The 26,732-nt window shown below is 44.8% G+C and overlaps 1 protein-coding gene across 8 annotated transcripts in view; it reads right to left on the reverse strand.

Moving 5' to 3' along the window:
* Positions 1–26,732, reverse strand: part of il1rapl1a (interleukin 1 receptor accessory protein-like 1a) — a 402,960-nt gene that overhangs the window by 43,428 nt on the left and 332,800 nt on the right. The window lies entirely within an intron of this gene.

A 26,732-nucleotide genomic window follows, 5' to 3' on the forward strand; every position in this document is an offset into this window, starting at 1 on the left:
TTTGTGCCGAGTATAGGACAATGAAGGGGGACACAGCACACAGCACACACTCTACCTATACAAGCACACAGCAGCATTTAGAACGTTGGCAGTCTGCTAGAATGTTATACCCATGGATATAGAACACTACTTTAAAAACTAATGCTGTTCTATAGTCTATGGATACACCAGCATGGCCATTACCTGATGGCAGTGGCTGTGGCCAGAGACAGACAAACACCAGAGAATACCAGGGCCATACACAAACATCATCACCTTCAAAACCCTACACATAGCTGGGCAAGGTCATCGGCGAAGTTGGGGAACTAATCTGTTATGCGTGTTTGTGTGGTGGGGTCGGGTCGGGGGACTCTATGTTGGTGTTTTAAGCCAGAGATCAGTTTTAATCTGGTAATTTCATGCCTCTGTCCGTCCTATGCTCCAGTAGGAAGTCTCCACTGAGCTCCGGGGGAATCGCAGGAAATTGTCGGCAGCATCCCGCTGGGTCCTCCCTAATCCAGCCGTCACACCCCCTTTTCCTTTCCCCAGGTTCCCATCCAGCCCCCCAGTCCTGCGTGTGTGTCTGTGTGTGTGTGTGTATGGTGGACACAGAAAGAAGCAGCCTCATAAGGATCCCCAGAGATAGTGTGCATCTCTCTCAGTTCTCTCTTTTTATTACTGCATCCTTGTATAACCCAAAAGAGGAAAACAGCAAACCAATGTTTTACTATGATACTTCTGCCATGACACTCTCCCCACACACACACAGCCACACACACACAGCCACACACACACAGCCACACACACACACAGCCGACCCCTATGGACTGACACTGCCTACCTGATCTCCTCTTAAACCTCCATTTAGCAGGGTTAACTTAAATAAATCCCAATACAAAATAATGCTTTTTATTCATTGATGTTAATACCAGTTGATGGAAATACATTTGACCATCATGCTTATTGGTCTATAGGTTAATTTGTATAATAAAGTGGAATTAAATTCACCTGTGTATTTTTGTTAGTCAACATGTATAATTTATCCAACACAACTATCACAGGTGCACAGCATACAGAGCCTATTTTGAGGGGGATTTGTCCTGCAGCTCCTCAGCTGGTTGCTGCTGGAGTAAAACATGTGCTTTTATAAACCCATTCATTGCGCAACAATTTGAACAATTCACCAAATAGTTTTGGTGCACGATTAAAAAGAGCTACTGTTGTTATTTCTCAACTGGTAATTGAGGCGTGACTCCCATTCACCATTCAAGTGCAGGCAACATGCTATCAGCGCATTACCCACCACTTTACAATGTGAGCTGGAGGCAGTATGCATTTTGAAAACATCCTTCATTGTTTGAAACCTGAATGTTTAATGTCCTATTATGAGGCATGTCTTACGTTGCTTCAAAGTAGCCTGTAGGCAAAATCCAAACATGGAAACGTGGAGGCAATTATTTTATAAAGACTTCATAGGCAGTGCGTGACTTTCATGTTTGGGGAACCTTAACATTTATCCTACCATTTCTGCCATTTTGCGTGCCAGTTATGATTTTCATATTTTTGTGTAACAGTTTAAATTCAATAATAACGTTTTCATTTCTCAAAATCATTGTCACGTGCTTAATCATAAAAATATTTATTTAATTGATAAAACTCCAAAAGTGAAATAGTCAACAAATGGGAGACCACCAGCCTCTGTCATATGAACATATGAATACACTGTGATCCATTAGCGACTAAAGAAATGAGCAAATGGAACTCATAGCCTATAGGCCAATGCAGCAGTAGGCCTTTAAACTTCCATTGCTCTTTCACACGAAGATTGGTGATTATCGAGGCGGCGACTGTTGGAAAGACTTTTCAAAAAGTTTACTGTGAGGAACTATAGTTTTAATATATTATTATTTTCAATGGATGTTAAAAAAACATTTCCTACATTTCCGCACAGCAGGCCTGGTACTTCTATGCACAGAGAAACCAGACACATGCTCATTGCTCACATGGAGTACAAAAAACAAAAAGACAATGAAAAAATGTACAAATCTCGGAAATGACGGTTATGAAATCAACCAAAACTTGTTTCTCACAAGTGTAGCAGGTTGTGAACTCTGCAAACAATGTTTCCACACTGAGAATGAGAACCTAATTAATACATGCATTAACAGACATTAATGTAACCAAATTGAGGGGATTAACTGTACATTTACTGCTGGTGACATATGTCATGAGGAATTTATAAAATAATGTATCAAAGGGCAAACAACTCACACATGAAACAACGAATGCGCAATAATTGGCGGGAGACAGCAGAGCAATTCTGAAGAGAGACTTGCCTGTATCTTCACCACACACCCCTCCCCTTCTTCTTGTCTCAACATTTTAAATTATACTCAAGACGCATTATCATCACATTATCGTTATATTTTTAGATGCTTCTCACTGACAGCTGCAAGTTCATAATCAGCTAGGCATAATGCCATGCTATTTTGGGTAAATGTCCTTCCTATTGAACCCTTGTTCCTTATTGGACCCACCGCTAAGCTATTTCTCTCATGTTCTATTGGTTTTCATATCAACTTTCTTTCATTGTCCAGAAACCAAAGACATATCAGCAACCCATCAAAGTTGTTGCATCTTTAGATTCCCCCTCTTTCTAAATGTTAATCTCTGTCACATATGGGACCGCTTTCAGGTACACTTTTTAGAACGGTGTTTTATCAGGTTCGCAGTTTAGATAGGTGTTTTATCAGGTTCGCTGTTTAGAATTGGTGTTTTATCAGGTTTGCTGTTTAGAATGGTGTTTTATCAGGTTCGCTGTTTAGAATGGTGTTTTATCAGGTTCGCTGTTTAGAATGGTGTTATATCAGGTTCGCTGTTTAGAATGGTGTTTTATCGGGTTCGCTGTTTAGAATGGTGTTTTATCAGGTTCGCTGTTTAGAATGGTGTTTTATCAGGTTCGCTGTTTAGAATGGTGTTTTATCAGGTTCGCAGTTTAGATAGGTGTTTTATCAGGTTCGCTGTTTAGAATTGGTGTTTTATCAGGTTCGCTGTTTAGAATGGTGTTTTATCAGGTTCGCTGTTTAGAATGGTGTTTTATCAGGTTCGCTGTTTAGAATGGTGTTATATCAGGTTCGCTGTTTAGAATGGTGTTTTATCGGGTTCGCTGTTTAGAATGGTGTTTTATCAGGTTCGCTGTTTAGAATGGTGTTTTATCAGGTTCGCTGTTTAGAATGGTGTTTTATCAGGTTCGCTGTTTAGAATGGTGTTTTATCAGGTTCGCTGTTTAGAATGGTGTTTTGTCAGGTTCGCTGTTTAGAATGGTGTTTTATCAGGTTCGCTGTTTAGAATGGTGTTTTGTCAGGTTCGCTGTTTAGAATGGTGTTTTGTCAGGTTCGCAGTTTAGAATGGTGTTTTATCAGGTTCGCTGTTTAGAATGGTGTTATATCAGGTTCGCTGTTTAGAATGGTGTTTTATCAGGTTCGCTGTTTAGAATGGTGTTATATCAGGTTCGCTGTTTAGAATGGTGTTTTATCAGGTTCGCTGTTTAGAATGGTGTTTTATCAGGTTCGCTGTTTAGAATGGTGTTTTATCAGGTTCGCTGTTTAGAATGGTGTTATATCAGGTTCGCTGTTTAGAATGGTGTTTTATCAGGTTCGCTGTTTAGAATGGTGTTTTATCAGGTTCGCTGTTTAGAATGGTGTTTTATCAGGTTCGCTGTTTAGAATGGTGTTTTATCAGGTTCGCTGTTTAGAATGGTGTTTTATCAGGTTCGCTGTTTAGAATGGTGTTTTATCAGGTTCGCTGTTTAGAATGGTGTTTTGTCAGGTTCGCTGTTTAGAATGGTGTTTTATCAGGTTCGCTGTTTAGAATGGTGTTTTGTCAGGTTCGCTGTTTAGAATGGTGTTTTGTCAGGTTCGCAGTTTAGAATGGTGTTTTATCAGGTTCGCTGTTTAGAATGGTGTTATATCAGGTTCGCTGTTTAGAATGGTGTTTTATCAGGTTCGCTGTTTAGAATGGTGTTATATCAGGTTCGCTGTTTAGAATGGTGTTTTATCAGGTTCGCTGTTTAGAATGGTGTTTTATCAGGTTCGCTGTTTAGAATGGTGTTTTATCAGGTTCGCTGTTTAGAATGATGTTATATCAGGTTCGCTGTTTAGAATGGTGATTTCCTACAAATTGCATTTTGGCAAATGTTTGAAAATGTTTTATTGTCTGCTTCATTACAGGAGTGTCATGTTCTGTTAAGATGCATTACCATCATGTAAATGTGGTTTCTGTCATTCTGAACACTGTTAGTGGACACTCTAATGGGTTACTTACCCAGTGCATATGGGTCTGGTACATTTCTCAAATGGACAGTAAATGTAAGTTTTCCCTGTCACTTTGTCTGGTGCCTCATTTTCCTAATGTAAACCCTGACACATAGTCACACACACATTGCCTCACTCAAACTCACAGCCAACCCCCTACCCACTTTATGTGTGTGTGGAGTTTAAGAACCCTGATAACCTTGTGCTTCTTAAGAGAAGAAATACGGAGCTGTCTTAAAGGCAGGACACTTTAAAGGTCTACCAGTCCATTTTATTAGACCAATACAATAAATTACAGACAGGACTATTAGGATGAGAGAGAGAGGCAACCAGACACAAGTTAAATTATGACCTTGTGTTGAGGGGGAAGGTTTTTAAAAGAGCACACAACCTACATAAAAAAATACTACAGTTTAATATAGAATAATACAGTACTATAGAATTCTGTTATAAACTGTAGTATACTGTAGAATACTATAATAAATACTACAGTATATCCACACAAAAAAAACACTGCAGTAAATACTACAAAAATGACAGCAAAAACACTATAGTCCGCAAAAACATTACAGTCTGCAATACTATAGTTAATTCCACAGTATTTAATTTGCCCATTCTCCCCCACCATATCACAATATGTGAGAAACCTACATGCCAAGTATAGACCATATGTTCCCTACAGGTTATAGAAAAAAGCAGAATCTTCAGACCCCAGTCCTACCTACCTACAGGTTATAGAAAAGAGCAGAATCTTCAGACCCCAGTCCTACCTACCTACAGGTTATAGAAAAAAGCAGAATCTTCAGACCCCAGTCCTACCTACCTACAGGTTATAGAAAAGAGCAGAATCTTCAGACCCCAGTCCTACCTACCTACAGGTTATAGAACATTTGCTCTTTTAGTATTTCTACAGTAGGTTTCCTCAAGGACAAAGCCCTCCACTTCTATGTCAAAGATAATAAAACCAAAAACACTTCAGTAAATACTCCTGAATTGCACAGCAGTCAAAGGCACTGCATCTCAGTGCTAGAGGTGTCACTGCAGTCCCTGGTTCGAATCCATGCTGCATCACACCCGGCCGTGATTGTGTGGCCGTCATTGTAAATAAGAATTTGTTCTAAACTGACTTGCCTAGTCAAATAAAGGTTACATTTTTTTTAAAGACTACAGTAATGTCCCCAAAAACACTACAGTAAATACTACAGTATACTACAGTCCGCAAAAACATTACAGTATATACTACTCTTATTTTTGTATAGTATTTCTAATATAGTAAACTGTAAATACTACAGTATACTCCTGTAGCGTGCAGGTGTGACCCCAGGACCGGTTTTGGGGAAACCCTGTACTGCACGGTCAGAACTAGAAGCACAAGCACTTCGCTACACTCGCATTAACATCTGAGAATTATGTATGTGTGACCAATACACTTAGATTAGATTTGATTACTACAGTATACTACAGTAAATACTACTGTATTCACTGTAGTGTTTTTGCGGACTTCAGTCTGCAAAACCACAACACTGAGGACTACAGTAAAGTCAGCAACAATACTACAGTGAATATAGTAAATAGTATTCCGAACGTAGCATACACTTTAGTATTTTTTTCATGAAGACACAATACCCTGCACTGTACCAGCTATACAGGCTACTCTAGTACTCAACATAGCAGGAGAAGAGAAGATTGTCCTTCCATCGAGAGTTTGTAATGTCCTTGTAAAAAACAAGGTAGATTTGTGTAATTGTGAAGTAATGTTGAGTGTGACAGTGTACACAAATAATAAGTGTAACTGAGGGTGATTATCTGTGTGTGTGTACTGTATGTGTGTGTGTGTGTGTGTGTGTGTGTGTGTGTGTGTGTGTGTGTGTGTGTGTGTGTGTGTGTGTGTGTGTGTGTGTGTGTGTGTGTGTGTGTGTGCGTGTGTGTGTGTGTGTGTGTGTGTGTGTGTGTGTGTGTGTGTGTGTGTGTGTGTGTGTGTGTGTGTGTGTGTGTGTGTGTGTGCGCGTGTGTGTGTGTGTGTGTGTGTGTGTGTGTGTGTGTGTGTGTGTGTGTGTGTGTGTGTGTGCGTGTGGAAAATCTATTCTCTTGTATGATTGACAGCCCCCCCCGGGCTGGTAGCTGGTCATGTTATGGAGGAGAGATTTCAGATCCATCCCTTCTTTATTTTCATTTCTCTGAGTATCCCTCTATTTCCCACAGACTGCCAATGGAAGTCTTAGCAATTAAAAACACAACTACATGATCCTGATGAGTCCTTGGCATAGGAATGCAAGACAGACAAACAATTTAAGTGTGAGTGTGTTCAGCAGCTGAAGTTATGTGAGATAATGAGGCTCTCAAAGGTACCAGATAGATGGTACTCCAACTCTGACAGAGAGGAGGGAATTCTCCCAATCACAGAGAAGAACAAGCAAGCCATGCACACGCATACACAGCGTGGATGGGAGAAAGGTGTAAAAAGATGGGTGTGTCTGTGTGTGTCAGAAAGGGAAAACACTGAACATAGCTCTGTTACATTTGCATTGTGTTTGCGTGTGGATATGTGTGTACTCTAGTTTGTTTGAAAGTGCTAAACATGTAAGGGATAGTGTAAGAGGTGTGGAATGATGTGTGAGAAGGTGTACTGCATGCATAGTGTGTATGTGTGTGTTTATAACAAGGTGTGAGAAGGTATACTGCATGCGTGTGTGTGTGTTTGTAACAAGGTGTGAGTAGGTGTACTGCGTGCATAGTGTGTATGTGTGTGTTTATAACAAGGTGTGAGAAGGTGTACTGTATGCGTGTGTGTGTGTTTGTAAAAAGGTGTGAGTAGGTGTACTGTATGTGTGGTGTGTGTGTGTTTATAACAAGGTGTGAGAAGGTGTACTGTATGCGTGTGTGTGTGTTTGTAAAAAGGTGTGAGTAGGTGTACTGTATGTGTGGTGTGTGTGTGTGTTTATAACAAGGTGTGAGAAGGTGTACTGTATGCGTGTGTGTGTGTTTGTAACAAGGTGTGAGTAGGTGTACTGTATGTGTGGTGTGTGTGTGTGTGTTTGTTTATAACAAGGTGTGAGAAGGTGTACTGTATGTGTGTGTGTGTGTGTGTGTTTGTAACAAGGTGTGAGAAGGTGTACTGTATGTGTGTGTGTGTTTGTAACAAGGTGTGAGAAGGTGTACTGTATGCGTGTGTGTGTGTTTGTAACAAGGTGTGAGTAGGTGTACTGTATGTGTGGTGTGTGTGTGTGTGTGTTTATAACAAGGTGTGAGAAGGTGTACTGTATGTGTGTGTGTGTGTGTGTGTTTGTAACAAGGTGTAAGAAGGTGTACTGTATGTGTGTGTGTGTGTGTGTGTGTGTGTTTGTAACAAGGTGTGAGAAGGTGTACTGTATGCGTGTGTGTGTGTGTGTTTGTAACAAGGTGTGAGAAGGTGTACTGTATGTGTGTGTGCGTGTGTGTGTGTGTGTGTGTGTGTGTGTGTGTGTGTGTGTGTGTGTGTGTGTGTGTGTGTGTGTGTGTGTGTGTGTGTGTGTGTGTGTGTGTGTGTGTGTGTGTTGTTTGTAACAAGGTGTGAGAAGGTGTACTGTACGTGTGTGTGTGTGTGTTTGTAACAAGGTGTGAGAATGTGTACTGTATGTGTGTGTGTGTGTGTGTGTGTGTGTGTGTGTGTGTGTGTGTGTGTTTGTAACAAGGTGTGAGAAGGTGTATTGTATGCGTGGTGTGTATGTGTGTTTGTAACAAGGTGTGAGAAGGTGTACTGTATGTGTGTGTGTGTGTGTGTTTGTAACAAGGTGTGAGAAGGTGTACTGTATGTGTGTGTGTGTGTGTGTGTGTGTGTTTGTAACAAGGTGTGAGAAGGTGTATTGTATGCGTGGTGTGTATGTGTGTTTGTAACAAGGTGTGAGAAGGTGTACTGTATGCGTGGGTGTGTGTGTTTATAACAAGGTGTGAGAAGTTGTCCTATGAAGAGCACTGTAGGAGGTTCACATGGAAGACCTGTCAATCAACCAGCTTCTAAAGGGAGGTGTAAAAACGACCAAATGTGCTGTAAATGTGCGTTTGTGTGTGAGTGTAAGATATAAAGGTGAAAGTTGGAACCAAATAAGCGTCTTGAGAGCGATGCCATAGGGAACCATTTCAGAGTCTCTGTAGAAACCACAAGGGATGGTTCTTTGAAGCACCATAGAAAAATCCCAAACCAGCAATGTTTCGCCCCTCCAGGATTGGAATTAAATAGCCCTGCTGTAGCGTTTCAAGCCTTATTTGCATATTTTCCGGTGTGTCTTTTGAGTTTATTTTCGAGTTGCCAGTACCACCCATGACTGTGCTTGCTAGTGATAGAGAAATGGTTGTTGCATTCATTCCTTTTCGGTCCAGTGGCCTTCACCAAGTGAGGTGCTAAGTGAATATGTTGCATTAAATTGTAATTCTTTAAAGACAATACATATTTCACAAGGCCTTATTTCGAGGGCCTATTTTAACCCTAATACAGTGGCCTGAAACTCATGGTTTACAGGCCACATCAGGCCTGCAAGTCACATTATGCTGGCTTGCAAAGTGATGTGTAATTCCTATTGGAAGCCAGAGTGGGGCTATCAAACATTTGGATTCATCCACAACCTGGGAAGACTTGAGACTACCTAAATCATCTAAACTGGAACAACCATCTCAGTAATTGGTGCAATAAGTCCAAGTAACAGATTACAATAGTTTAGAAAATGTAGGTTATTTATATGTGAGTAGCATAAGATGAATTAATAAATTAATGCACTTGTAAAAACAGATATTGAAATAATTCTTAAAATCAACCTGCAATAGAGCATGTTGGGAAATATGATGCTTGTGGTTCAACTCTTTTCCTTAACACCAACACTGGAGTTATTTTACACCAACGAGTGTTAATTGAACTCTTTACAGTGTTAATTGAACTCTTGAATCAACACTAGTAATGTTACACTGCAAAATCAACATTAGTTAACACTGATCAATGTTCTGTGTGCTATGACAGGGACATATCTGCAGGCTTCCATACATTTCAAGAATGTTTTTGAATTCTGAAGGACCGTAGATGACACGTCAAGAACCCCACACTTAAAGACATGCACTGGAACTCTGGCAACTATTAGGTATTTTTGAAACCTCCTTTGGGCTGGATTTCATTCATGCATAATCTATGAGCAGAATTACTGTCTTACCTTAATTAGCCATGAAATACTTAGTTTGAAAGCAACTGTTTTTCTGGAAACTGTATTGTGCCATTTTCCCTACATTTTCCCCCATGTGTGCCAGACCCCGAGCAATTTGAAATCTAGCCAATGAGCTTCAGCCCCTTGCTATTTGAGTGACAGCTAGCGAGATGCAGACTACAGAAGATGAATGACGTGGTGCACATATCTGCACATATGTGACGCAGTACAGGGGGCTGAAGGTGTAGGTGAGAAACATTACAAAGAGAGAGCCTGATAGACAGTGACAGGATGAAGGTGTGATATGAGCGTGAGAAAGAGAATGTTATTTTACATGCTTGGTGTGTTTGCTCGGAGTGTGTGTGTGTGTGTGTATGTTTAGAAGGTAGCAGTAGGCTCATCCATCTGTGCACAGTTCAACCTGGATGGGGAAATGTGTGAGAACTGCCATCGTTTCCAATGCATGTGTATGTATGTCTGTGTGAGTATTCATTCTGATGGTTTACATGCCATGATATACAGTCCGTGTGCTCACAATGTATCTGCTCTATATTTCACTTCACCCAGCTCTGTCCCCATTCCTATTCCCATTCCCAACTGACCCCCAAGCCCATTCCTTCTACCCGGCTCCTTTTCAAATATGCAAAATATATTCTGCCAGATTTTTTAAAAGAAGAAATAAGTACGAAGAGCTTTTTTTCTTTGTAACAAGACAATGCCATCATCTCAGCTTATTTCTGCTCAGGTCAGCACATAGACACTAGACCCCGTCAACCAATCACTTCCCTTGGCCCCTCAGTGGTTTCCATGCCAAACCCTACCACGCCAGGTACAGTACTGTAGAGTCCACAACAGAAAACATAGCCAAGTACAGTATGCTCTGGGTGGGTGACAGGGCAAATCAAACACCTCTTCAGCTGGTTTGGTCCTATGGCTGCTCAGTGAAAGTGATACCGGAAGCAGAGGGTAATCAATCAGGCCCCAATGCTAAGCTAATATTGACATGTTAGTCCTAGGAGACTCCCAACCCCAGAGACTTACTGTAAGTGCAATAAGGCAATGCATTCATTTAATCAGAAAGGGGCCTTGCTACTGCTGCAAACCTGTTGTTAAGAGCCGAATGCCGAAAATGTACTGAACTGAGCTGAGGTGATTCTCCCTCTGCATTGCGCAGAAGGGGGAGAAAGGGAGGAGAAATGGGAGGGGGAGATGGGAGAAGATGTTGTATTAAGACTACAGTAATATTGGTTTGAGGGATTTTGGTTGTGCAGAGGAGGGTGGGTGAGACTAATTGGGGGATGGGGGTGTGAAGGTAGAACTGGGTAGGCCTCTCTCTCCCTCTGTCTCTCATACTTTACCCACATCTTCCTCTCTCTACCTCTGTCTCTCATACTTTACCCACATCTTCCTCTCTCTCCCTCTGTCTCTCATACTTTACCCACATCTTCCTCTCTCTACCTCTGTCTCTCATTCTTAACCCACATCTTCTTCTCTCTCCCCGTCTCTCATACTTTACCCACATCTTCCTCTCTCTACCTCTGTCTCTCATACTTTACCCACATCTTCTTCTCTCTCCCCGTCTCTCATACTTTACCCACACCTTCCTCTCTCCTGCTCTGTCTCTCATACTGTACCCACATCTTCCTCTCTCTACCTCTGTCTCTCATTCTTAACCCACACCTTCCTCTCTCTCCCTCTGTCTCTCATTCTTAACCCACATCTTCCTCTCTCTCCCTGTCTCTCATTCTTAACCAACATCTTCCTCTCTCTCCCTCTGTCTCTCATTCTTAACCCACATCTTCCTCTCTCTCCCTCTGTCTATCATTCTTAACCCACATCTTCCTCTCTCTCCCTCTGTCTCTCATTCTTAACCCACACCTTCCTCTCTCTCCCTCTGTCTCTCATTCTTAACCCACATCTTCCTCTCTCTCCATCTGTCTCTCATTCTTTACCCACATCTTCCTCTCTCTCCCTCTGTCTCTCATTCTTAACCCACATCTTCCTCTCTCTCCCTCTGTCTCTCATTCTTTACCCACATCTTCCTCTCTCTCCCTGTCTCTCATTCTTAACCCACATCTTCCTCTCTCTCCCTCTGTCTCTCATTCTTTACCCACATCTTCCTCTCTCTCCCTCTGTCTCTCCTTCTTAACCCACACCTTCCTCTCTCTCCCTCTGTCTCTCATTCTTAACCCACATCTTCCTCTCTCTCCCTCTGTCTCTCATTCTTTACACACATCTTCCTCTCTCTCCCTCTGCCTCTCATTCTTTACCCACATCTTCCTCTCTCTCCCTGTCTCTCATTCTTAACCCACATCTTCCTCTCTCTCCCTCTGTCTCTCATTCTTTACCCACACCTTCCTCTCTCTCCCTCTGTCTCTCATTCTTTACCCACATCTTCTTCTCTCTCCCTCTGTCTCTCATTCTTTACCCACATCTTCCTCTCTCTCCCTCTGTCTCTCATTCTTTACCCACACCTTCCTCTCTCTCCCTCTGTCTCTCATTCTTATCCCACATCTTCCTCTCTCTCCCCGTCTCTCATTCTTTACCCACACCTTCCTCTCTCTCCCTCTGTCTCTCATTCTTAACCCACATCTTCCTCTCTCTCCCTCTGTCTCTCATTCTTTACCCACATCTTCTTCTCTCTCTCTCTGTCTCTCATTCTTTACCCACATCTTCCTCTCTCTCCCTCTGTCTCTCATTCTTTACCCGGACATTCCTCTCTCTCCCTCTGTCTCTCATTCTTTACCCACACCTTCCTCTCTCTCCCCGTCTCTCATTCTTAACCCACATCTTCTTCTCTCTCCCCGTCTCTCATTCCTTACCCACACCTTCCTCTCTCTCCCTCTGTCTCTCATTCTTAACCCACATCTTCTTCTCGCTCCCCGTCTCTCATTCTTTTCCCACACCTTCCTCTCTCTCCCTCTGTCTCTCATTCTTAACCCACATCTTCCTCTCTCTCCCTCTGTCTATCATTCTTGACCCACACCTTCCTCTCTCTACCTCTGTCTCTCATAATTTACCCACATCTTCCTCTCTCTCCCTCTGTCTCTCATACTTTACCCACATCTTCTCTCTCCCCGTCTCCAATTCTTTACCCACACCTTCCTCTCTCTCCCCGTCTCTCATTCTTCACCCACATCTTCCTCTCTCTCCCTCTGTCTCTCATTCTTTACCCACATCTTCTTCTCTCTCCCTCTGTCTCTCATTCTTTACCCACATCTTCCTCTCTCTCCCTCTGTCTCTCATTCTTTACCCACACCTTCCTCTCTCTCCCGGTCTCTCATTCTTAACCCACATCTTCCTCTCTCGCCCTCTGTCTCTCATTCTTAACTCACATTTTCTTCTCTCTCCCCGTCTCTCATTCCTTACCCACACCTTCCTCTCTCTCCCTCTGTCTCTCTTTCTTATCCCACATTTTCCTCTCTCTCCCCGTCTCTCATTCTTTACCCACACCTTCCTCTCTCTCCCTCTGTCTCTCATTCTTATCCCACATCTTCCTCTCTCTCCCCGTCTCTCATTCTTTACCCACACCTTCCTCTCTCTCCCTCTGTCTATCATTCTTTATCCACACCTTCCTCTCTCTCCCTCTGTCTCTCATTCTTATCCCACATCTTCCTCTCTCTCCCCGTCTCTCATTCTTTACCCATACCTTCCTCTCTCTCCCTCTGTCTCTCATTCTTTACCCACATCTTCTTCTCTCTCCCTCTGTCTCTCATTCTTTACCCACACCTTCCTCTCTCTCCCTCTGTCTATCATTCTTTATCCACACCTTCCTCTCTCTCCCTCTGTCTCTCATTCTTATCCCACATCTTCCTCTCTCTCCCCGTCTCTCATTCTTTACCCACACCTTCCTCTCTCTCCCTCTGTCTCTCATTCTTATCCCACATCTTCCTCTCTCTCCCCATCTCTCATTCTTTACCCACACCTTCTCCCTCTCCCTCTGTCTCTCATTCTTATCCCACACCTTCCTCTCTCTCCCCGTCTCTCATTCATAACCCACATCTTCTTCACTCTCCCCGTCTATCATTCTTAACCCACATCTTCCTCTCTCGCCCTCTGTCTCTCATTCTTTACCCACACCTTCCTCTCTCTCCCCGTCTCTCATTCTTAACCCACATCTTCTTCTCTCGCTCTCTGTCTCTCATTCTTAACCCACACCTTCCTCTCTCTCCCTCTGTCTCTCATTCTTAACCCACATCTTCCTCTCTCTCCCTCTGTCTATCATTCTTAACCCACACCTTCCTCTCTCTACCTCTGTCTCTCATAAATTTACCCACATCTTCCTCTCTCTCCCTCTGTCTCTCATACTTTACCCACATCTTCTCTCTCCCCGTCTCCAATTCTTTACCCACACCTTCCTCTCTCTCCCCGTCTCTCATTCTTAACCCACATCTTCCTCTCTCTCCCTCTGTCTCTCATTCTTTACCCACATCTTCTTCTCTCTCCCTCTGTCTCTCATTCTTTACCCACATCTTCCTCTCTCTCCCTCTGTCTCTCATTCTTTACCCACACCTTCCTCTCTCTCCCCGTCTCTCATTCTTAACCCACATCTTCCTCTCTCGCCCTCTGTCTCTCATTCTTAACTCACATTTTCTTCTCTCTCCCCGTCTCTCATTCCTTACCCACACCTTCCTCTCTCTCCCTCTGTCTCTCTTTCTTAACACACATCTTCTTCTCTCTCCCCGTCTCTCATTCTTTACCCACACCTTCCTCTCTCTCCCTCTGTCTCTCATTCTTATCCCACATCTTCCTCTCTCTCCCCATCCCTCATTCTTTACCCACATCTTCTCTCTCCCTCTGTCTCTCATTCTTTACCCACACCTTCCTCTCTCTCCCTCTGTCTCTCATTCTTAACCCACATCTTCCTCTCTCTCCCCCTGTCTCTCATTCTTATCCCACATCTTCCTCTCTCTCCCCGTCTCTCATTCTTTACCCACATCTTCTTCTCTCTCCCTCTGTCTCTCATTCTTTACCCACATCTTCCTCTCTCTCCCTCTGTCTCTCATTCTTTACCCACACCTTCCTCTCTCTCCCTCTGTCTCTCATTCTTAACCCACATCTTCCTCTCTCTCCCCGTCTCTCATTCTTAACCCACATCTTCCTCTCTCGCCCTCTGTCTCTCATTCTTAACCCACATCTTCTTCTCTCTCCCCGTCTCTCATTCCTTACCCACACCTTCCTCTCTCTCCCTCTGTCGCTCATTCTTAACCCACATCTTCTTCTCTCTACCCGTCTCTCATTCTTTACCCACACCTTCCTCTCTCTCCCTCTGTCTCTCATTCTTAACCCACATCTTCCTCTCTCTCCCTCCCTCTGTCTCTCATTCTTTACCCACATCTTCCTCTCTCTCCCTCTGTCTCTCATTCTTTACCCACACCTTCCTCTCTCTCCCTCTGTCTCTCATTCTTATCCCACATCTTCCTCTCTCTCCCTCTGTCTATCATTCTTAACCCACATCTTCCTCTCTCTCCCTCTGTCTCTCATTCTATACCCACACCTTCCTCTCTCTCCCTCTGTCTCTCATTCTTAACCCACATCTTCCTCTCTCTCCCTCTGTCTCTCATTCTTTACCCACATCTTCTTCTCTCTCCCTCTGTCTCTCATTCTTTACCCACATCTTCCTCTCTCTCCCTCTGTCTCTCATTCTTTACCCACACCTTCCTCTCTCTCCCTCTGTCTCTCATTCTTATCCCACATCTTCCTCTCTCTCCCCGTCTCTCATTCTTAACCCACATCTTCTTCTCTCGCCCTCTGTCTCTCATTCTTAACCCACACCTTCCTCTCTCTCCCTCTGTCTCTCATTCTTAACCCACATCTTCCTCTCTCTCCCTCTGTCTATCATTCTTGACCCACACCTTCCTCTCTCTACCTCTGTCTCTCATAATTTACCCACATCTTCCTCTCTCTCCCTCTGTCTCTCATACTTTACCCACATCTTCTCTCTCCCCGTCTCCAATTCTTTACCCACACCTTCCTCTCTCTCCCCGTCTCTCATTCTTCACCCACATCTTCCTCTCTCTCCCTCTGTCTCTCATTCTTTACCCACATCTTCTTCTCTCTCCCTCTGTCTCTCATTCTTTACCCACATCTTCCTCTCTCTCCCTCTGTCTCTCATTCTTTACCCACACCTTCCTCTCTCTCCCGGTCTCTCATTCTTAACCCACATCTTCCTCTCTCGCCCTCTGTCTCTCATTCTTAACTCACATTTTCTTCTCTCTCCCCGTCTCTCATTCCTTACCCACACCTTCCTCTCTCTCCCTCTGTCTCTCTTTCTTATCCCACATTTTCCTCTCTCTCCCCGTCTCTCATTCTTTACCCACACCTTCCTCTCTCTCCCTCTGTCTCTCATTCTTATCCCACATCTTCCTCTCTCTCCCCGTCTCTCATTCTTTACCCACACCTTCCTCTCTCTCCCTCTGTCTATCATTCTTTATCCACACCTTCCTCTCTCTCCCTCTGTCTCTCATTCTTATCCCACATCTTCCTCTCTCTCCCCGTCTCTCATTCTTTACCCACACCTTCCTCTCTCTCCCTCTGTCTCTCATTCTTATCCCACATCTTCCTCTCTCTCCCCATCTCTCATTCTTTACCCACACCTTCTCCCTCTCCCTCTGTCTCTCATTCTTATCCCACACCTTCCTCTCTCTCCCCGTCTCTCATTCATAACCCACATCTTCTTCACTCTCCCCGTCTATCATTCTTAACCCACATCTTCCTCTCTCGCCCTCTGTCTCTCATTCTTTACCCACACCTTCCTCTCTCTCCCCCCGTCTCTCATTCTTAACCCACATCTTCTTCTCTCGCTCTCTGTCTCTCATTCTTAACCCACACCTTCCTCTCTCTCCCTCTGTCTCTCATTCTTAACCCACATCTTCCTCTCTCTCCCTCTGTCTATCATTCTTAACCCACACCTTCCTCTCTCTACCTCTGTCTCTCATAATTTACCCACATCTTCCTCTCTCTCCCTCTGTCTCTCATACTTTACCCACATCTTCTCTCTCCCCGTCTCCAATTCTTTACCCACACCTTCCTCTCTCTCCCCGTCTCTCATTCTTAACCCACATCTTCCTCTCTCTCCCTCTGTCTCTCATTCTTTACCCACATCTTCTTCTCTCTCCCTCTGTCTCTCATTCTTTACCCACATCTTCCTCTCTCTCCCTCTGTCTCTCATTCTTTACCCACACCTTCCTCTCTCTCCCCGTCTCTCATTCTTAACCCACATCTTCCTCTCTCGCCCTCTGTCTCTCATTCTTAACTCACATTTTCTTCTCTCTCCCCGTCTCTCATTCCTTACCCACACCTTCCTCTCTCTCCCTCTGTCTCTCTTTCTTAACACACATCTTCTTCTCTCTCCCCGTCTCTCATTCTTTACCCACACCTTCCTCTCTCTCCCTCTGTCTCTCATTCTTATCCCACATCTTCCTCTCTCTCCCCATCCCTCATTCTTTACCCACATCTTCTCTCTCCCTCTGTCTCTCATTCTTTACCCACACCTTCCTCTCTCTCCCTCTGTCTCTCATTCTTAACCCACATCTTCCTCTCTCTCCCTCTGTCTCTCATTCTTATCCCACATCTTCCTCTCTCTCCCTCTGTCTCTCATTCTTTACCCACATCTTCTTCTCTCTCCCTCTGTCTCTCATTCTTTACCCACATCTTCCTCTCTCTCCCTCTGTCTCTCATTCTTTACCCACATCTTCCTCTCTCTCCCTCTGTCTCTCATTCTTAACCCACATCTTCCTCTCTCTCCCTCTGTCTCTCATTCTTTACCCACATCTTCCTCTCTCTCCCTGTCTCTCATTCTTTACCCACATCTTCTTCTCTCTCCCTCTGTCTCTCATTCTTTACCCACATCTTCCTCTCTCTCCCTCTGTCTCTCATTCTTTACCCACACCTTCCTCTCTCTCCCTCTGTCTCTCATTCTTAACCCACATCTTCCTCTCTCTCCCCGTCTCTCATTCTTAACCCACATCTTCCTCTCTCGCCCTCTGTCTCTCATTCTTAACCCACATCTTCTTCTCTCTCCCCGTCTCTCATTCCTTACCCACACCTTCCTCTCTCTCCCTCTGTCTCTCATTCTTAACCCACATCTTCTTCTCTCTCCCCGTCTCTCATTCCTTACCCACACCTTCCTCTCTCTCCCTCTGTCGCTCATTCTTAACCCACATCTTCTTCTCTCTACCCGTCTCTCATTCTTTACCCACACCTTCCTCTCTCTCCCTCTGTCTCTCATTCTTAACCCACATCTTCCTCTCTCTCCCTCCCTCTGTCTCTCATTCTTTACCCACATCTTCCTCTCTCTCCCTCTGTCTATCATTCTTAACCCACATCTTCCTCTCTCTCCCTCTGTCTCTCATTCTTTACCCACACCTTCCTCTCTCTCCCTCTGTCTCTCATTCTTAACCCACATCTTCCTCTCTCTCCCTCTGTCTCTCATTCTTTACCCACATCTTCTTCTCTCTCCCTCTGTCTCTCATTCTTTACCCACATCTTCCTCTCTCTCCCTCTGTCTCTCATTCTTTACCCACACCTTCCTCTCTCTCCCTCTGTCTCTCATTCTTATCCCACATCTTCCTCTCTCTCCCCGTCTCTCATTCTTTACCCACACCTTCCTCTCTCTCCCTCTGTCTCTCATTCTTATCCCACATCTTCCTCTCTCTCCCCATCTCTCATTCTTTACACACATCTTCCTCTCTCTCCCTCTGTCTCTCATTCTTTACCCACATCTTCTTCTCTCTCCCTCTGTCTCTCATTCTTTACCCACACCTTCCTCTCTCTCCCTCTGTCTCTCATTCTTAACCCGCATCTTCCTCTCTCTCCCTCTGTCTCTCATTCTTTACCCACACCTTCCTCTCTCTCCCTCTGTCTCTCATTCTTTACCCACATCTTCTTCTCTCTCCCTCTGTCTCTCATTCTTTACCCACATCTTCCTCTCTCTCCCTCTGTCTCTCATTCTTTACCCACACCTTCCTCTCTCTCCCTCTGTCTCTCATTCTTATCCCACATCTTCCTCTCTCTCCCCGTCTCATTCTTTACCCACACCTTCCTCTCTCTCCCTCTGTCTCTCATTCTTATCCCACATCTTCCTCTCTCTCCCCATCTCTCATTCTTTACCCACATCTTCTTCTCTCTCCCTCTGTCTCTCATTCTTTACCCACATCTTCTTCTCTCTCCCTCTGTCTCTCATTCTTAACCCACATCTTCCTCTCTCTCCCTCTGTCTCTCATTCTTATCCCACACCTTCCGCTCTCTCCCCGTCTGTCATTCTTAACCCACATCTTCCTCTCTCTCCCTCTGTCTCTCATTCTTTACCCACACCTTCCTCTCTCTCCCTCTGTCTCTCATTCTTTACCCACATCTTCTTCTCTCTCCCTCTGTCTCTCATTCTTTACCCACATCTTCTTCTCTCTCCCTCTGTCTCTCATTCTTAACCCACATCTTCCTCTCTCTCCCTCTGTCTCTCATTCTTAACCCACATCTTCCTCTCTCTCCCCGTCTCTCATTCTTAACCCACATCTTCCTCTCTCTCCCTCTGTCTCTCATTCTTAACCCACATCTTCCTCTCTCTCCCTCTGTCTCTCATTCTTATCCCACATCTTCCTCTCTCTCCCTCTGTCTCTCATTCTTTACCCACATCTTCCTCTCTCTCCCTCTGTCTCTCATTCTTATCCCACATCTTCCTCTCTCTCCCCATCTCTCATTCTTTACCCACATCTTCTTCTCTCTCCCTCTGTCTCTCATTCTTTACCCACATCTTCTTCTCTCTCCCTCTGTCTCTCATTCTTAACCCACATCTTCCTCTCTCTCCCTCTGTCTCTCATTCTTAACCCACATCTTCCTCTCTCTCCCCGTCTCTCATTCTTAACCCACATCTTCCTCTCTCTCCCTCTGTCTCTCATTCTTAACCCACATCTTCCTCTCTCTCCCTCTGTCTCTCATTCTTAACCCACATCTTCCTCTCTCTCCCTCTGTCTCTCATTCTTATCCCACACCTTCCGCTCTCTCCCCGTCTGTCATTCTTAACCCACATCTTCCTCTCTCTCCCTCTGTCTCTCATTCTTTACCCACACCTTCCACTCTCTCCCTCTGTCTCTCATTCTTTACCCACATCTTCTCTCTCCCTCTGTCTCTCATTCTTTACCCACATCTTCTTCTCTCTCCCTCTGTCTCTCATTCTTAACCCACATCTTCCTCTCTCTCCCTCTGTCTCTCATTCTTAACCCACATCTTCCTCTCTCTCCCCGTATCTCATTCTTAACCCACATCTTCCTCTCTCTCCCTCTGTCTCTCATTCTTAACCCACATCTTCCTCTCTCTCCCTCTGTCTCTCATTCTTAACCCACATCTTCCTCTCTCTCCCTCTGTCTCTCATTCTTATCCCACACCTTCCGCTCTCTCCCCGTCTGTCATTCTTAACCCACATCTTCCTCTCTCTCCCTCTGTCTCTCATTCTTTACCCACATCTTCTTCTCTCTCCCTCTGTCTCTCATTCTTTACCCGCATCTTCCTCTCTCTCCCTCTGTCTCTCATTCTTTACCCACACCTTCCTCTCTCTCCCTCTGTCTCTCATTCTTTACCCACATCTTCTTCTCTCTCCCTCTGTCTCTCATTCTTTACCCACATCTTCCTCTCTCTCCCTCTGTCTCTCATTCTTTACCCACATCTTCTTCTCTCTCCCTCTGTCTCTCATTCTTTACCCACATCTTCCTCTCTCTCCCTCTGTCTCTCATTCTTATCCCACATCTTCCTCTCTCTCCCTCTGTCTCTCATTCTTATCCCACATCTTCCTCTCTCTCCCCATCTCTCATTCTTTACACACATCTTCCTCTCTCTCCCTCTGTCTCTCATTCTTTACCCACATCTTCTTCTCTCTCCCTCTGTCTCTCATTCTTTACCCACACCTTCCTCTCTCTCCCTCTGTCTCTCATTCTTAACCCACATCTTCCTCTCTCTCCCTCTGTCTCTCATTCTTATCCCACACCTTCCGCTCTCTCCCCGTCTGTCATTCTTAACCCACATCTTCCTCTCTCTCCCTCTGTCTCTCATTCTTTACCCACACCTTCCTCTCTCTCCCTCTGTCTCTCATTCTTTACCCACATCTTCCTCTCTCTCCCTCTGTCTCTCATTCTTAACCCACATCTTCTTCTCTCTCCCTGTCTCTCATTCTTTACCCACACATTCCTCTCTCTCCCTCTGTCTCTCATTCTTTACCCACATCTTCCTCTCTCTCCCTCTGTCTCTCATTCTTTACCCACACCTTCCTCTCTCTCCCTCTGTCTCTCATTCTTTACACACATCTTCTTCTCTCTTCCCGTCTCTCATTCTTTACCCACATCTTCCTCTCTCTCCCTCTGTCTCTCATTCTTTACCCACACCTTCCTCTCTCTCCCTCTGTCTCTCATTCTTTACCCACACCTTCCTCTCTCTCCCTCTGTCTCTCATTCTTTACCCACATCTTCCTCTCTCTCCCTCTGTCTCTCATTCTTAACCCACATCTTCTTCTCTCTTCCCGTCTCTCATTCTTTACCCACATCTTCCTCTCTCTCTCTCTGTCTCTCATTCTTTACCCACATCTTCCTCTCTCTCCCTCTGTCTCTCATTCTTTACCCACACCTTCCTCTCTCTCCCTCTGTCTCACACTTTACCCACATCTTCCTCTCTCTCCCTCTGTCTCTCATTCTTAACCCACACCTTCCTCTCTCTCCCTGTCTCTCATTCTTTACCCACACCTTCCTCTCTCTCCCTCTGTCTCTCATTCTTAACCCACATCTTCCTCTCTCTCCCTCTGTCTCTCATTCTTAACCCACATCTTCCTCTCTCTCCCTCTGTCTCTCATTCTTTACCCACACCTTCCTCTCTCTCCCTGTCTCTCATTCTTTACTCACATCTTCCTTTCTTTCCCCCTCTCTCTCTGTACCCTCCCTCCCTCTCTCTCACTGTCCCCCTGTTTCTCTCCCTCTCTCCCTGCCCCCTCTCTCTCGCTCCCTCCATCTCACCCTGTACCCCCTCCCTCTCCCTCTCCCTCTCTCTCACCCTGTACCCCCTCTCTCTCCCTCTCTCACCCTGCCCCCTTCTCCCTGTCTCTCAATTAAATCAAATTCAATTCAAAGGGCTTTATTGGCATGGGAAACACATATTTACATTGCCAAAGCAAGTGAAATAGATAAGAAACAATACAAAATTAACAGAAAACATTACACTCACAAAAGTTCAAAAGGAATAAAGACATTTCAAATGTCATATTATGTCTATATACAGTGTTGTAACAATGTGCAAATAGTTAAAGCACAAAAGTGAAAATAAATAAACATAAATATGGGTTGTATTTATAATGGTGTTTGTTCTTCACTGCTTGACCTTTTCTTGAGGCAACAGGTCACACATCTTGCTGCTGTGATGACACACTGTGGTATTTCACCCAGTAGATATGAGAGTTTATCAAAATTGGATTAGTTTTCAAATTCTTTGTGGGTCTGTGTAATCTGAGGGAAATATGTCTCTCTAATATGGTCATACATTGGGCTGGAGGTTAGGAAGTGCAGCTCCGTTTCCACCTCATTTTGTGGGCAGTGAGCACATAGCCTGTCTTCTCTTGAGAGCCAGGTCTGCCTACGGTGGCCTTTCTTAAAAGCAAGGCTATGCTCACTGAGTCTATACATAGTCAAACATTTCCTTAATTTTGGGTCAGTCACAGAGGTCAGGAATTCTACCAAATAGCAGTTTTGTTGTTAATTCTTTCCAATGTGTCAAGTAATTATCTTTTTGTTTTCTCATGATTTGGTTGGGTCTAATTGTGTTGCTGTCCTGGGGCTCTGTGGGGTCTTCTTGTGTTTGTGAATAGAGCCCCAGGACCAGCTTGCTTCAGGGACTCTTCTCCAGGTTCATCTCTCTGTAGGAGAAGGCTTTGTTATAGAAGGTTTGGGAATCGCTTCCTTTTAGGTGGTTGTAGATTTTGAGGTCTCTTTTCTGGATTTTGATAATTAGCGAGTATCGTTGTAATTCTGCTCTACATGCATTATTTGGTGTTTTACATTGTACATGGAGGATATTTTTGCAGAATTCTGCCTACAGAGACTCAATTTGTCCCATTCTGTGAATTCTTGGTTGGTGAGCAGACCCCAGACGTCACAACCATAAAGGGCAATGGGTTCTAGAACTGATTCATGTATTTTTAGCCAGATCCTAATTGGTATGTCGAATTTTATGTTCCGTAGGAGGCCCTTTTTGCCTTGTCTCTCAGATCGTTCACAGCTTTGTGGAATTTACCTGTGGCACTCTTTCTCTCTCGCTTCCTCTCTCTCTCTCCCTGACCCCCTCTCCCGCTATTCTAATCCCTCCCCCTCTCCCGAGACAAGTCCTTAATTACTGTTATAAGCTTGAGAGCTTTTCACTGAGAAAGAATCCTGCTCTTTTCCCTTGGTCGCTCCCTTCTCTCCATTTGTTCTGTTTCCCTGACGATCCGACAGGGGAAATGTAAGACTTTAATTACGGTAAAAATTACTGTCTTTTGTGAACAGGTACTCTGTCACCCTCCCTTTCATCTCCCCCTCTTCTGCGTTAATCGTCCCCTTTTGATGACATAATAGAGGCTCTGTCCGAGGCAACGAGGGAGAGTATGTCCCATTATAGCATGAAAGGTATTGTGGGGGATTAGGTAGATGATGTGATGAATGGCTTTTTATTTTCTCCTATAATAACACTGCTGTGAACGCAGGAGGGGCAAAACCAAGTCGGGTAGCTACAGCAACAAGTGGTGCCCCCCTTACATAGACCCCTGTCACATCCCCAACTGCGCCTACACCCCTGTACCGATCCCACGAAAATCTGACACTACCTACAACAACAGAAAGAACATCATGAGGAAAATAACTATTATTATTTCAGTACCTTTCCATTGTTGTCTATAATCTTGACGATTGAACTTTGAACATTTTAACATCACTTCTCTCTTTTAATTTTCTCCTCTTTCTTCTTTGGCTAAATCAGAAAGCCACCTCTGATATAATAACATACAAGCAAACGTAATTTCTCTACAAAGACACAGGTTCTTGTATGACCTTGTGTAGATATTTGTCCCTGAAGAAACACGATCAGTCAGCCTCTCTACCAAGAATGTTTTGTGCCTCTGTTGCTGCTCTCCAAATGAGTGTACTCAGGGTCAACTCTCTCTCTGTCTGTCTGTCTGTCTGTCTGTCTGTCTGTCTGTCTGTCTGTCTGTCTGTCTGTCTGTCTGTCTGTCTGTCTGTCTGTCTGTCTGTCTGTCTGTCTGTCTGTCTGTCTGTCTGTCTGTCTGTCTGTCTGTCTCTGTATCTTTCTCTGCCTGTCAAAAACTCTCAGACCATAGAAAGTGACTGCCTTAACGCCTAGTGGAGGAGAGAAAACAACTCAAAATGACCATGAAGAGCAGAGAGAGGGTTGGAAAGAGGGAGATAGAACGAGAGAGGGAGAGAGATAAAGTAGTGCTGACAGACATGGAAAGAGAGAGAGAAGCTGTAATTGGCTCATGTCCAGGGGGCTGGAGGCCAATTAAATGGTGCGATTTGAGCGCTTGACGAGGAACATCACTTTAACGACCCTGAAGAGGCCTGGCTTCAGGCACTGACCCACTAACCACAACGTCAACCCAGGACACCATATACAAGACATACAGCTAGGGTACTACACTAGGAATACAGCATCTTATACTGTAGAACTGCTGCAACTAACCACACAGTCAAACCAGGACATGGTACTACTGTCTTATGAGTACTGTAGCAGGTTGTTACAGTCAACTCAGGACAGGCACATTAGGCCTACACCCCAAGACACTATTTCCATATTGAAAGTATGAATGTCTCTTCTCATCCTCTTTCACCTCCCCCAAGTCATCCTCTGCTTCCACTTCTCTTTCTCCCTCTCCCTATTTCCAAGTCTTCCTCTGAATTCCTCCTCTCTCTTCTCGTCTATCTAATCATTTCCTTATCTCTTCAGCATCACCCCTCTCTCCTCTGTTTAGAAGACCCTCCTCCCTCTGGACCATCATCTCCATCTGTCTTCTCTCTCTTCTCGTCTATCTAATCATTTCCTTATCTCTTCAGCATCACCCCTCTCTCCTCTGTTTAGAAGACCCTCCTCCCTCTGGACCATCATCTCCATCTGTCTTCTCTCTCTTCTCGTCTATCTAATCATTTCCTTATCTCTTCAGCATCACCCCTCTCTCCTCTGTTTAGAAGACCCTCCTCCCTCTGGACCATCATCTCCATCTGTCTTCTCTCTCTTCTCGTCTATCTAATCATTTCCTTATCTCTTCAGCATCACCCCTCTCTCCTCTGTTTAGAAGACCCTCCTCCCTCTGGACCATCATCTCCATCTGTCTTCTCTCTCTTCTCGTCTATCTAATCATTTCCTTATCTCTTCAGCATCACCCCTCTCTCCTCTGTCTAGAAGACCCTCCTCCCTCTGGACCATCATCTCCATCTGTCTTCTCTCTCTTCTCGTCTATCTAATCATTTCCTTATCTCTTCAGCATCACCCCTCTCTCCTCTGTTTAGAAGACCCTCCTCCCTCTGGACCATCATCTCCATCTGTCTTCTCTCTCTTTCTCACTCTCTCCCAAATCCGTCCATCCCTCTCTTTGTCCCCATCTCTCCTGGTCACACACAGACAGAGAACTCTTGGACCATTTACCCTCTTCACCCCTGCTGTTATCTTTGTCTCTGCACCCTGCTCTCCCTCGTGCCCACACGGCTTTAGTCCGACCCTCAAATCTCCAAACCACTCGTTCCACTTTCAATAGAGGCTTAGTCAGAGACATGGACAGCACGACTTATCCCTCTCTGTCACTCTCTCACACCCCCTTTCTCTCTCACCCCCCCCTCTCTCTCACCCCATCTCTCTCACATCTCTCTTTCACGTCCTCTCTCTCAGCCTCTCTCCCTCAGCCTCTTAACCTCTGTCCTGTTTTCTCTCCCACCATCCACCTCCTCTGTCCCTCTCTTAATTTAATCCACATGTATCATCTTCCTTTCGCTCTCTTTTTCATCTTCATTTCCCACTGTCCCATCCCTCCCTCTCTACTAAGTTCACTAGCACTGCAGAGAGAGAGAGAGAGAGAGAGAGAGAGAGAGAGAGAGAGAGAGAGCCAGAGAGAGAGAGAGAGCCAGAGAGAGAGAGAGAGAGAGAGAGAGAGAGAGAGAGAGAGAGAGAGAGAGAGAGAGAGAGAGAGAGAGAGAGAGAGAGAGAGAGAGAGACAGAGAGAGAGAGACAGAGAGAGAGAGAGCCAGAGGGGGAGAAAGAGAGAGAGAGAGAGAGACAGAGAGAGAGAGCCAGAGAGAGAGAGAGAGAGAGAGAGAGAGAGAGAGAGAGAGAGAGAGAGAGAGAGAGAGCCAGAGAGAGAGAGAGAGAGAGAGAGCCAGAGAGAGAGAGCCAGAGAGAGAGAGAGAGACAGAGAGAGAGAGCCAGAGAGAGAGAGAGCCAGAGAGAGAGAGAGAGAGAGAGAGAGAGAGACAGAGAGAGAGAGCCAGAGAGAGAGAGAGCCAGAGAGAGAGAGAGAGAGAGAGAGAGAGAGAGAGAGAGAGAGAGAGAGAGAGAGAGAGAGAGAGAGAGAGAGAGAGAGAGAGAGAGAGAGAGAGAGAGAGAGCCAGAGAGAGAGAGAGAGAGAGAGAGCCAGAGAGAGAGAGCCAGAGAGAGAGAGAGAGAGAGAGAGAGAGCCAGAGAGAGAGAGAGCCAGAGAGAGAGAGAGAGAGAGAGAGAGAGAGAGAGAGAGAGAGAGAGAGAGAGAGACAGAGAGAGAGAGACAGAGAGAGAGAGACAGAGAGAGAGAGAGCCAGAGGGGGAGAAAGAGAGAGAGAGAGACAGAGAGAGAGAGCCAGAGAGAGAGAGAGAGAGAGAGAGAGAGAGAGAGAGAAGGCAGGAAGGGGATTCTATGCCATCAAAAGGAACATACATTTCAACATACCAATTAGGATCTGGCTAAAAATACTTGAATCAGTCATAGAGCCCATTGCCCTTTTCGGTTGTGAGGTCTGTGGTCCGCTCACCAACCAAGACTTCACCAAATGGGACAAACACCAAATTGAGACTCTGCATGCAGAATTCTGCAAAGATATCCTCAGTGTACAACGTAGAACACCAAATAATGCATGCAGAGCAGAATTAGGCCGATACCCACTAATTATCAAAATCCAGAAAAGAGCTGTTAAATTCTACAACCACCTAAAAGGAAGCGATTCCCAAACCTTCCATAACAAAGCCATCACCTACAGAGAAATTAACCTGAAGAAGAGTCAACTAAGGAAGC

This window comes from Oncorhynchus keta, chromosome 7 (assembly GCF_023373465.1).
Source record: "Oncorhynchus keta strain PuntledgeMale-10-30-2019 chromosome 7, Oket_V2, whole genome shotgun sequence".
In the NCBI taxonomy this organism is placed as follows: domain Eukaryota; kingdom Metazoa; phylum Chordata; class Actinopteri; order Salmoniformes; family Salmonidae; genus Oncorhynchus; species Oncorhynchus keta.